This window comes from Coturnix japonica, chromosome Z, assembly GCF_001577835.2.
Source record: "Coturnix japonica isolate 7356 chromosome Z, Coturnix japonica 2.1, whole genome shotgun sequence".
Classification (NCBI taxonomy): domain Eukaryota; kingdom Metazoa; phylum Chordata; class Aves; order Galliformes; family Phasianidae; genus Coturnix; species Coturnix japonica.
The window spans coordinates 58810497-58819426 of record NC_029547.1 but is presented as its reverse complement, the minus strand read 5'-3'; positions in this window follow the sequence as shown (position 1 = coordinate 58819426).

Sequence of the window (8930 nt, the reverse complement as noted above, 5' to 3'; positions counted from 1 at the left end):
CTTCTTAAAGCTGTTTTATTCATCATAAAGGCCTCTTACCCCTCATGCAATTATTTTCTGATCCTCTGCTCTCAGGTATGTCTGAGCTCCAGGCATTCTTGGGTTACTCTGTTCTCCCAAGGAGCATGAAGAATTATATGGTAATAAACTTACAGTGGTGCAGAGTGATTTGAGCTTAAATAAATGTTCTCTAGGCTTGGCCAAAAAATAAGGACACTTAGAGAAGAGGCTGGCAATGTACAGGATACCAGTTTCAGACTTAACCCAGCTTTTGGTCTGAGAATGTCGAAACATAAGTTTTTGTGGACTCTCATGGAAGAATGTGACAGATTGTATATTTGGAGTAATATGTAATGTGTAAGCTTAAGGGTGTTTGCTGAGCACTTGATTAAAAACTAAGCTCAGATATGGAACTGCTTAGCAAGAGTAAATGTTTTGGGCAGCTTTCCCTGGGAAGGTCATTCCTTCTTTTGCTGTACATGCATGTTGGCTTTGCAGGAGGCAGGTGTGATCCTAGTGTTGTGTAACTGCTGTAACTCACATCAGCAAACTGGGATGTGTTTTCAAGGAGGAACTAACAAAAAAACCTCCTCCAAACTCCACTGATTTTTTTGCATATCCTGGAGGTCATGAGCACTTCTAAGTTGGGCTGTCAGCCTCTGCAGTGTGTGTTACAATTCTGGTTACTTGTTTTACTCGATAAGTTACTGTTGTGGCTACGTTGCAAATCCTTGCTACAAATGTTTGTGTAGCTGTTCCTGACAGCTGGCTCTTAGAATTCCCACCTGCCTTCAAATCCAAACCAGTCTTATCTTGTGAATCATACGGGTTTGTCAGTGTTCAGCTATAAACTCTCACAATGTTGCTTCCCATGTGTTTCTTTTCCAAAAGCAGATTAGAGGCTCCAGTGTTGTTGTAGCTGTGCTGAAACTCTGCAGTCCATATATAGAAAGCAGCTCATCTAATTGTAGGCTGCTCAATGGAAAAGATGTTTGTGATGCTGGTCTTCATGCTGAAGTTTAAAATCTACTTATCCTTGTAAACAGAGAGACAAGAGATGGGAGAATATTTCTATTCTTCTCCAGCACAGCTTTAGTAATTCTTTATTTCTCAAGTTCTTGTGGGATCAAGAGTAGGCTTATGTGTGGTTGGTGCTTCTGGGGAGAAGCATTCATCATTTTGCTCTTAGCTCTGAGTATTTTTGCCTAAACATTGGTGTGACTGCAGAGGGTCAGCGAAAGGCTGCAAACCAGGCACAGCCTGCTGCAGAAGTCCATGGGTTGCTGCTTGTTTCTGTGCCTTTCCTCCACACACAGTCCCAGCCCTCCCCTGTTGCTGACAGGAAGGAAGGGCCTTAGCCAAGCCCATGTGCCAGCTGGAATTAGTGCCACTTTTGCATGCAGCCAACTTGCGGGTGAATGGGAGAGGTCAGGCTTCTGCTCGTGTGGCTGTGCGGAAAGCCAGTGAGCTCACTGGAAGCATGAAACAGGAGCTGTCAGAAGAAATCTCGTCACCAGGCTTTGACATGAAGAGAGTTATTGTTCTTGACTTGGGTTTTACATCCTCTGGGCCTGTTAAACTTGGGTCTGCTGACAGGACTGCAGTGTGCTCAATGAGTCTCGAGCTCTGCGAGCCTTCCATTTCCCCTGCATCACTGTAATGTAAGTAGCTTTTACTTTTCTAAGGCTTGCTTGTTGCCTGGAAGTGTTTATTTGTTCACATACAGCAGTAACTTGCTCCTGATAGCAACGTCTGCTTCCTTTCTCTTGTCCCAGAATGCAGTTGGAGGCGCTGAGGCAGCAGCAGACCCATACAGTTCCCATATAAAGCACAGTAACATTTAGCAGTGGTCCCTAGCCCCATGGAAATGAGGAAAATATGGAGAAACAATGAAGGCTTTTTGTGGCTTCTTTACATACAGATAATATATTGAGTATACTGAAGTTGTGTAAACACACAAAACCTGATTCTGTAGGCAGGTGAGACAAGTAAAATGTTATTTAATTCAGAAGTCAGTGGGTTAAAGTTGAGTAATCCTGAGCTCTGGGCCTTGTATCCAGTTCCATTTAATCTCTAAAACTGGGCTCCAGCACAATGCCACCCTTTTTATTTTTGTAGACTTTTCACTCTCAGTTTTAACCAATGTTTTCCTCTTTCCTTTGGGTGACTCCCTGCTAAGGCAGAATCCAGGCTACTTTCTTTGCTGGCAGTGCCCCAAACTCTGAGCAAGGCCAGGCACATAGTTTGCCTCCTGCCTTCTTTCTGTTCAGTTTTGCTGGCTAATGTTCTCCCCTCCCGGGAAAACCATGCTGTCTCTGAAGATGTTTATAGAAAGAACACAAACGTGGGAGAAGGAGAAAAAGCAGTATGAAATTGACTGCAGTTTCCTCCCTCTCTAAGTTCGTCTACGACTAATGATGGTGAGTGACAGACTACAGGCAGATCTGGGTGATTTCCCAGCATGTTGTGTAATGAGGAAGAATATCAGAGAAGTGAGATGTTAGGAATGTGTTTCAGGTTTCTTGTTTAGAGCCCAAGACCTCTGAAATGTTCAAGGCATCTCAGCTAAGCCACTTCTCCCTTGAATTTCACGGGGCTTTCAGCAAGACCTGCCTTACAGCTGTGTCACATGGCTGGAGGCCTGGAGCTGGCAGGACTGCTGCCCGCCCTGCTGCTGAGCAGCCAGACAGCAGAGCTGCTGACTCTTTTCTCTGGGCTGTGAATAGGACAAGGGGGAGACAATTTTAAACTAAGAGAGGTTTAGGTGAGATGTCAGAAAGAAATCCTTCACTCGGAGGGTGGTGAGGCCTGGTATAGGCTGCCCAGAGCTATGTGTGCTCCATCCCTGGTGGCCTTCGAGGCCAGGTTGTGTGGGACCCTGTTCTAACCCAACCTGCTGCTGGGTGGCAGGGGATCCCATTAGACTGAAGCAGGCAGGGGGCAGATGTTAGGGGGTTGTCCCCTGTAAGAATGATCTTAATCCCGACTGTATGAACCAGGAAGCTTTTTTACTTTAATGTACCAGAAAAGCACAAGCTTAAAACACCAGCATTATTTCTGGCATCCTCCTGCAATTGTGACATTTATGCAGAGCTGAGTAGCACGTGGTTGAGGATGACTGCATCTGAATATAAAGTGTCTTGTCTGCATGCAGCCTGACACAAACAATAATCTCATCGCAGCATGTCAGCAGCGTGCTAGCCCTGATAGCAGTGAGCAGGCACTGGTAGTTTTCTAGGGATGGCCCTTAGGCAGCTAGAATGCAACTGCACGGTATCTCTGTGCTTTGCTTTTTTACGCAGCAGGTGATGGCCAGAGAGATTATTTCATTTTGCTTAAAGCCATTGCAGAAATGAGTGCCAGGGGTGAAATTTGGCATTTCTAGTTCCCTGTCCTGTAGTTAACCGAGAAACTGGTGCACTTCTGCCACAGTTGCTGTTGAACTCTAGGTTCATTTGCTGTTGATGTGTGAAATAACAAAACTGAGTTCCAGATAAAGAAAGATTCCACTCACATGTGAGATGATGGCTGCTTCAAGCAGACTTTTCCTTCGGGTAACTGTGGTGTGGATTCTGAAAGCCGGTTGGCAGAACCACAGCAGCCAATTTGCTCCTCCACGAAGTTAAACCATTTTACACTGTCTTAAAAGAATTTCCTGGTGTTTCCTCAAGCACAAACACAGATTATATCCTAAAGGAACCCATCTTACAGACTGACAGGCCATTTTAATAATCCCTTTCCTTCACCTCTGGGACCCCATAGCTTTGATCTCCAAAGGCGGTTGTGGAATCAGCCAATCTAACACACACACTGTCTCACTCCCTCTCCTCATTGGGGTGGCTGTGAATTGCATTGAGCTTCTTGATCCCTGGAAGAATAATGGTGTCATCACAAATAGGTTGGATGCATTTTCTCACTTGGTTTTTTTTTGCCTGCTGGAGGTATCTGAAGGAACCTAAGTGCTGTTATCACACTGCTCTGCAGCAGAGCTTCCCTGCTTTCACCTGCTTTGTGCTGTGGCCCTTTCTAGTGCTGTCTGCATCTCTGACAGCTTTGTTGCTATCGTGTCTCTGTAATCAGCAGATTAATGACCACCTTCTCAACACTGTTAGCTGTGGATGAGTGTCAGAGGACACTGAAGGGCCTGCTCGAGTCCTGGCTGGTGAATGCTATCTCTGTGTACCACAGCGTGTGCAGTCTGACACAGCTGATGCTTGGCAGTCCCCTGCTGGGCTCTGGCTACTGCCAAGGCAGCAATAGTGAGGAAAAAAAGAAGAAAAGCCTTTTTTTTTTTAGCCTTTGTCCAGAAGCATATAGGTTGTTTGAAAAGTCACACCGTGGTGCTGCTGTGCCAGACATTGGACCTTGGTGCCCACTGCCTGAGTTGGGTTCCTGGCACTTTTTTCCATATTTACTTGATAAGGTGTTTTATTTTAGGTAGCAAAAGATCGTCACTGCCTATTGGATTTGATGGGATTTAGTCAATTCCATCTTTTTTAGTCTTCTGTTTACTCAGTTGAAGGATCATTACACTTGTTTTCCTGAGTAGTCTGAAGGTTTTTTAATGACAGGCTTGCTTTGTGTGGCTACTCTGTGTGTTCTTTAGAAGTACTCCACAGATATTCAGAAGCCCATGGTCAATAAATCACCAGTCCAAGAAAACTTTATGTGACGCAATTCTTCTTCCCATCAGAGAAGGTCTGTGCTGCCTTGAGGACCCTCTTTATATCCCTGAGAATTAGGTTCCTTACTGGAAGACAAGCTCTGCTGCTGCCAGCAGCTGAAAAATAACCTGCTGCGTGCAGCTCTGCAGCATAGGGTGCTCCTGCTCTTTTGTCCATCCAAGATGTGCATGCTGCTGCAACGGAGTTAGATGTTAGTCTCAGACTTAAAGAGCAGATGAGGTTGGAAGGGACCTCTGGAAGCCTTGTCCCAGCATTTGTCCGAACAGCAGTGCCCTAAGTATGTTGCTCAGAACAACATCTTGTTGGGTTATGAGCGTCTCCAAGCATGCAAGCTCTGCAGCCTCACTGGGCAGCCTGTGCCCATTCTTAGTCACCCTCACAGTGGAGAAGTGTTTTATGGTGTGCCTGCTACCTCTTGTCCTATCCTTGGGTACCAAGGAAAAGAAAGTGTCTGCATCTTCTTCACCCACTGCAGCTATTTATGTCTATGAATAAGATCTGCTTTGGCCCATTTCTCCATCCTGGCTGTGTGTCAGCACCCTGTGGAAGGGGAGCGGGTAGGGCTGTGCAATGCGTGACACTTGAGGTCTCTCATTAAAAACAAACAAACATGAAACAACAACAAAGACTGTGTGTAATGAATGCATTTGAGTTCTCTTAGCAAATCTCAGTGATTCAAACCAAGTTATCTTATTGGCTCCTTCTCAGATTTGCAGTTTTCATTCACACAGAGTAGGGGTGCAGGGCTGGTCTCCCAGCTGTGCTTCTTTAACTTCTGTGCCCTACGTCTGCTGAACTGGGAAAGCAGCTATCTGAAGCATCTGAATGTTTGGACTCCTGCCTTTTCCCTGTTGATTAATGCACTGTAGGCGTAGCTAGCTGCAGGAGTAGCAGTGTTTTCTGATACCGAGGTCAATGACTATGCAAATTCTTGTTTTAGCACCAGATGTGAAGAAGCAGAAGAGCACCCATCCCAACTTTTACAGTTTCTGGCTTCTGTTCGCTGCTGGGGGTCTGACCAGGGTTAGATTTCTAAAGGCTTTCTGTTGGTGAGAACTAGCACTGAGGATGCACCCAGACTTCAGACAAACGACACAATCATCTCAGCTCTGCTGTGCAGGGCTGCCTGGTCGCTGTGTCTGCTCCCTGGTAATGAGCAGAGAGGTAAATGCAGCCAGAGAGCAGCATTTGGACCCCTCTCAGAGCATTCACATTGCAGATCTGAAATGTTTTTTCTTCAGCACGAATGAGAAAAAGCTTTCTGTTACTCTGAACCAAAAGCAAATTGTATTCCTCTGGGGCTGAAAAGGAAACGATGCAAATGGATTGCTGATTGTACTCCTTGACTGCAGGCATCCATTGCTCACTCTTGTAGACAGGTGTGAGAAGAAAATTGGTGGGTTTGGCACACTCCCTGCTGCCTCCCTCTGTTCACAGCTTCTGAGTGGGCTCATTGTGCATTGGGTAAGACTTGTTTTTTGGGGTGAGGGAATTGAAACACTGCTCTGCATCAAGAACATCTCCTTGCACAGTGCTCCCCATTCCCACAGCCGTCCCCTTTCTTCTCTCATCCTCTCTCGCCTCTGCACTCTGCCAGCAAAGCAGCATAAACCACCATTGTACTTACGTGTAATATACTTACTTTGAAGCCAAATATATTGATTTTCATATTAAAACTTTTTTTTTTAGTGGATATATTTTATGCAATTTTAATTACATGTAGGAGATGCTTGTTTGTGTGTGTGTTTCTGCATGTAATTAGGAACGAACGAAAATATGCTGTTAATAGATCTTCCCTTTATACTCTACTAAATATATAACATGGCTATTTAAACAGATTTTAAAAGGCTGTGATTTGCACACTTTCCTGCCTACTGCCTAGTGTTTACAATCTGGCTTTCCAGAAGCCCTGTTGTTCCATAGCATTATTCTTTTTGCAGGGTGCCAGACGCTGCAGGAACATGAGCACGCTGAGATTTTGGCCTTGGATCTGTTCAGAGGGAGAGAGGGTGATGGGATGCCCTCCTCTGGAGAAGCTGCCCTCCCTCTCTTGCATGCTTTGGGGCTGGGCTTCTCACTGTCCTTGCTTATTCCTGGGCAAACTAGCCCTGGAGTTATGTCTGGGCTCCAGCTGAGGCCAGGCCCTGTCCTGGAATCTTGGAATGCCTTGTACGTGGTCTTTTACTAACACACAGAAAAGACACAAAACGCTGCAGAATCCTGGAACTACCTGAAATCAGATATATCAAAACATTTTGGCTTGCAGCCCAAAGGAAACCCGCACATACTGATGTCTGACCTGTCACAAGCCTGGGGAATGACACAGCTTTGTGCTGTAGAGGAGCATTCAGGAAAAACATCCTGAGGAAAGCTGTGGCTCAAACCTGTATCTCCTCAATGAGCCCCTCAATGAACAATATGCTGTAGATTTTGTGCAGTGTTTACTGTCAGGAAAGTCTGTGCCCAGAGCAGATGAGGTGCTTACTGTGGCCCCTGCTGGATTGTATATGGTCACAGGCGCCACTGCATGGAGGACGCTCACTGTCAGTGCAGTGTTACTGCTTTATCACTGTGCCGAAGCACTGCTGGGGTTTTGCTGGTTTCTGAGAGGGGAAATGCCTCTGCCTCTCTGTGGTTTTTTCTTCCTGGCAATTGCAGGCAACAGCATCTGGTTGTCATCTGTACTGGTCCTTGCATATCCAGCACGATCTGTGGGGAGATCAGCAGCTCACCAGTGTTTCAGAACACCCACTGCTGCCTCCCGTGCTGGGTAACAGGGTCCAGATCAGCAGCTGACTTTTCCAAGAGCTGCTCATAGCATGGATTGCTTCTCTCTGGCTCTTCATGTTATCACAGAATCGTGGGGGTTGGAAGGGACCTCCAGAGATCATTGAATCCAACCCCATTGAGTGGAGATGCTGCCCAACAAGACTGACACTATACAAATTATCCTCCCACCTACTTGAAAAAGAGAAATTCTCTGTACTGGAGGTGCAGGAGGGTGTCCTCTGCAGTAACCTGCATTGCTGTTAGTGGAAGACAACAGGAGAGAGGGGAGGAAAGAAATGCTGAAAGCTGACCTTGTTTTTCTTATAGCACCTCACACAGCTGTGGTGCATCTATTTGGCACAGCACTGAGCACTGATTTCTACCTCTCTCAATTCCCTTTCCTCTTCCTCTTTCCACTCTCCTTGATTCTCACAGAGGTGCTTCCTGTTACAGGGTAAGGGAGGGAGCAGCTCAGGGATGATTTATTCCCCATAAGGCTCTGCACAGCACCACAGGAGTGTGAGACCTCTGCTCATATGCCCCTGTGTCACCCCTGTTGTGGGACTACAGCTGCTCTACCACTCCACGTCAGGTAAGAGGTGGGCACTGCTGGACTTCCACCCATGACCCCTCCTGCCATGGGGCTCCATCCAGCTTTGTATCTACATTTCTGACTCATACACTCCATCCTCCTGCAGAGTGTGAAGGAAAGAATTTGGAAAGATGAAAACTGATAGCTTTTAATACAGCCTTGTGCTCAGAGGCATAACTCTGCTTGCTCCCTGCTGAAGGAGCTGGTCAAACTACGGAACAAAGAGACACCTTTACTTGGCAAGGCAAGTCCTGTGTGAGGAGGTTCATCCTGGGCAGAAGATGACAGGAAAAAACAGCAGCATTTTTTCTCCTGGGAAGCACTTGTCCCACCACTGGGACAGGGGCACTGTCTTGGTCTTTTTTTCTATAGCATCTGGAGAAAGTCTGAAGAACAAATGCAAACATGTTGTATTTGCTTGCCTGACATCCTGAAATGCATCTGAAATGCAGAAGTTATGTGGGTTGGAGGAAGCTGTGACCTATTACACAAGATAAATAGTTTGACTGATGGGAGGCTGAGAGAAGACTTACTGCTCTCTGCAGCTACCTGAAAGGAAATTGCAGTGATGGGCTGTCAAAGTCTTGTCTCAGGTAGCAAATGACAGAACATGAGGAAATTGCGCCAGGAGAGGTTTAGATTGGGTATCAGGAAGAGTTCTGTCATGGGAAGGGTTGTCAAGCATTGGAATGGGCTGCCCAGGGAGTGATAAATTCCCCATTCCTGGATGGATTCAAGAGAGGTGTGGACAGGGCACCATGGGGAGTGGTTGAGTGCTGGGACTCAGTAGATCAGGCCGATGATTGGGTTTGATGAACATGAAAGTCCAGCACAGATGATGACACTGTGATTCTGGAAGTCCTGCTGCTGGGCCAGGTCTTTCC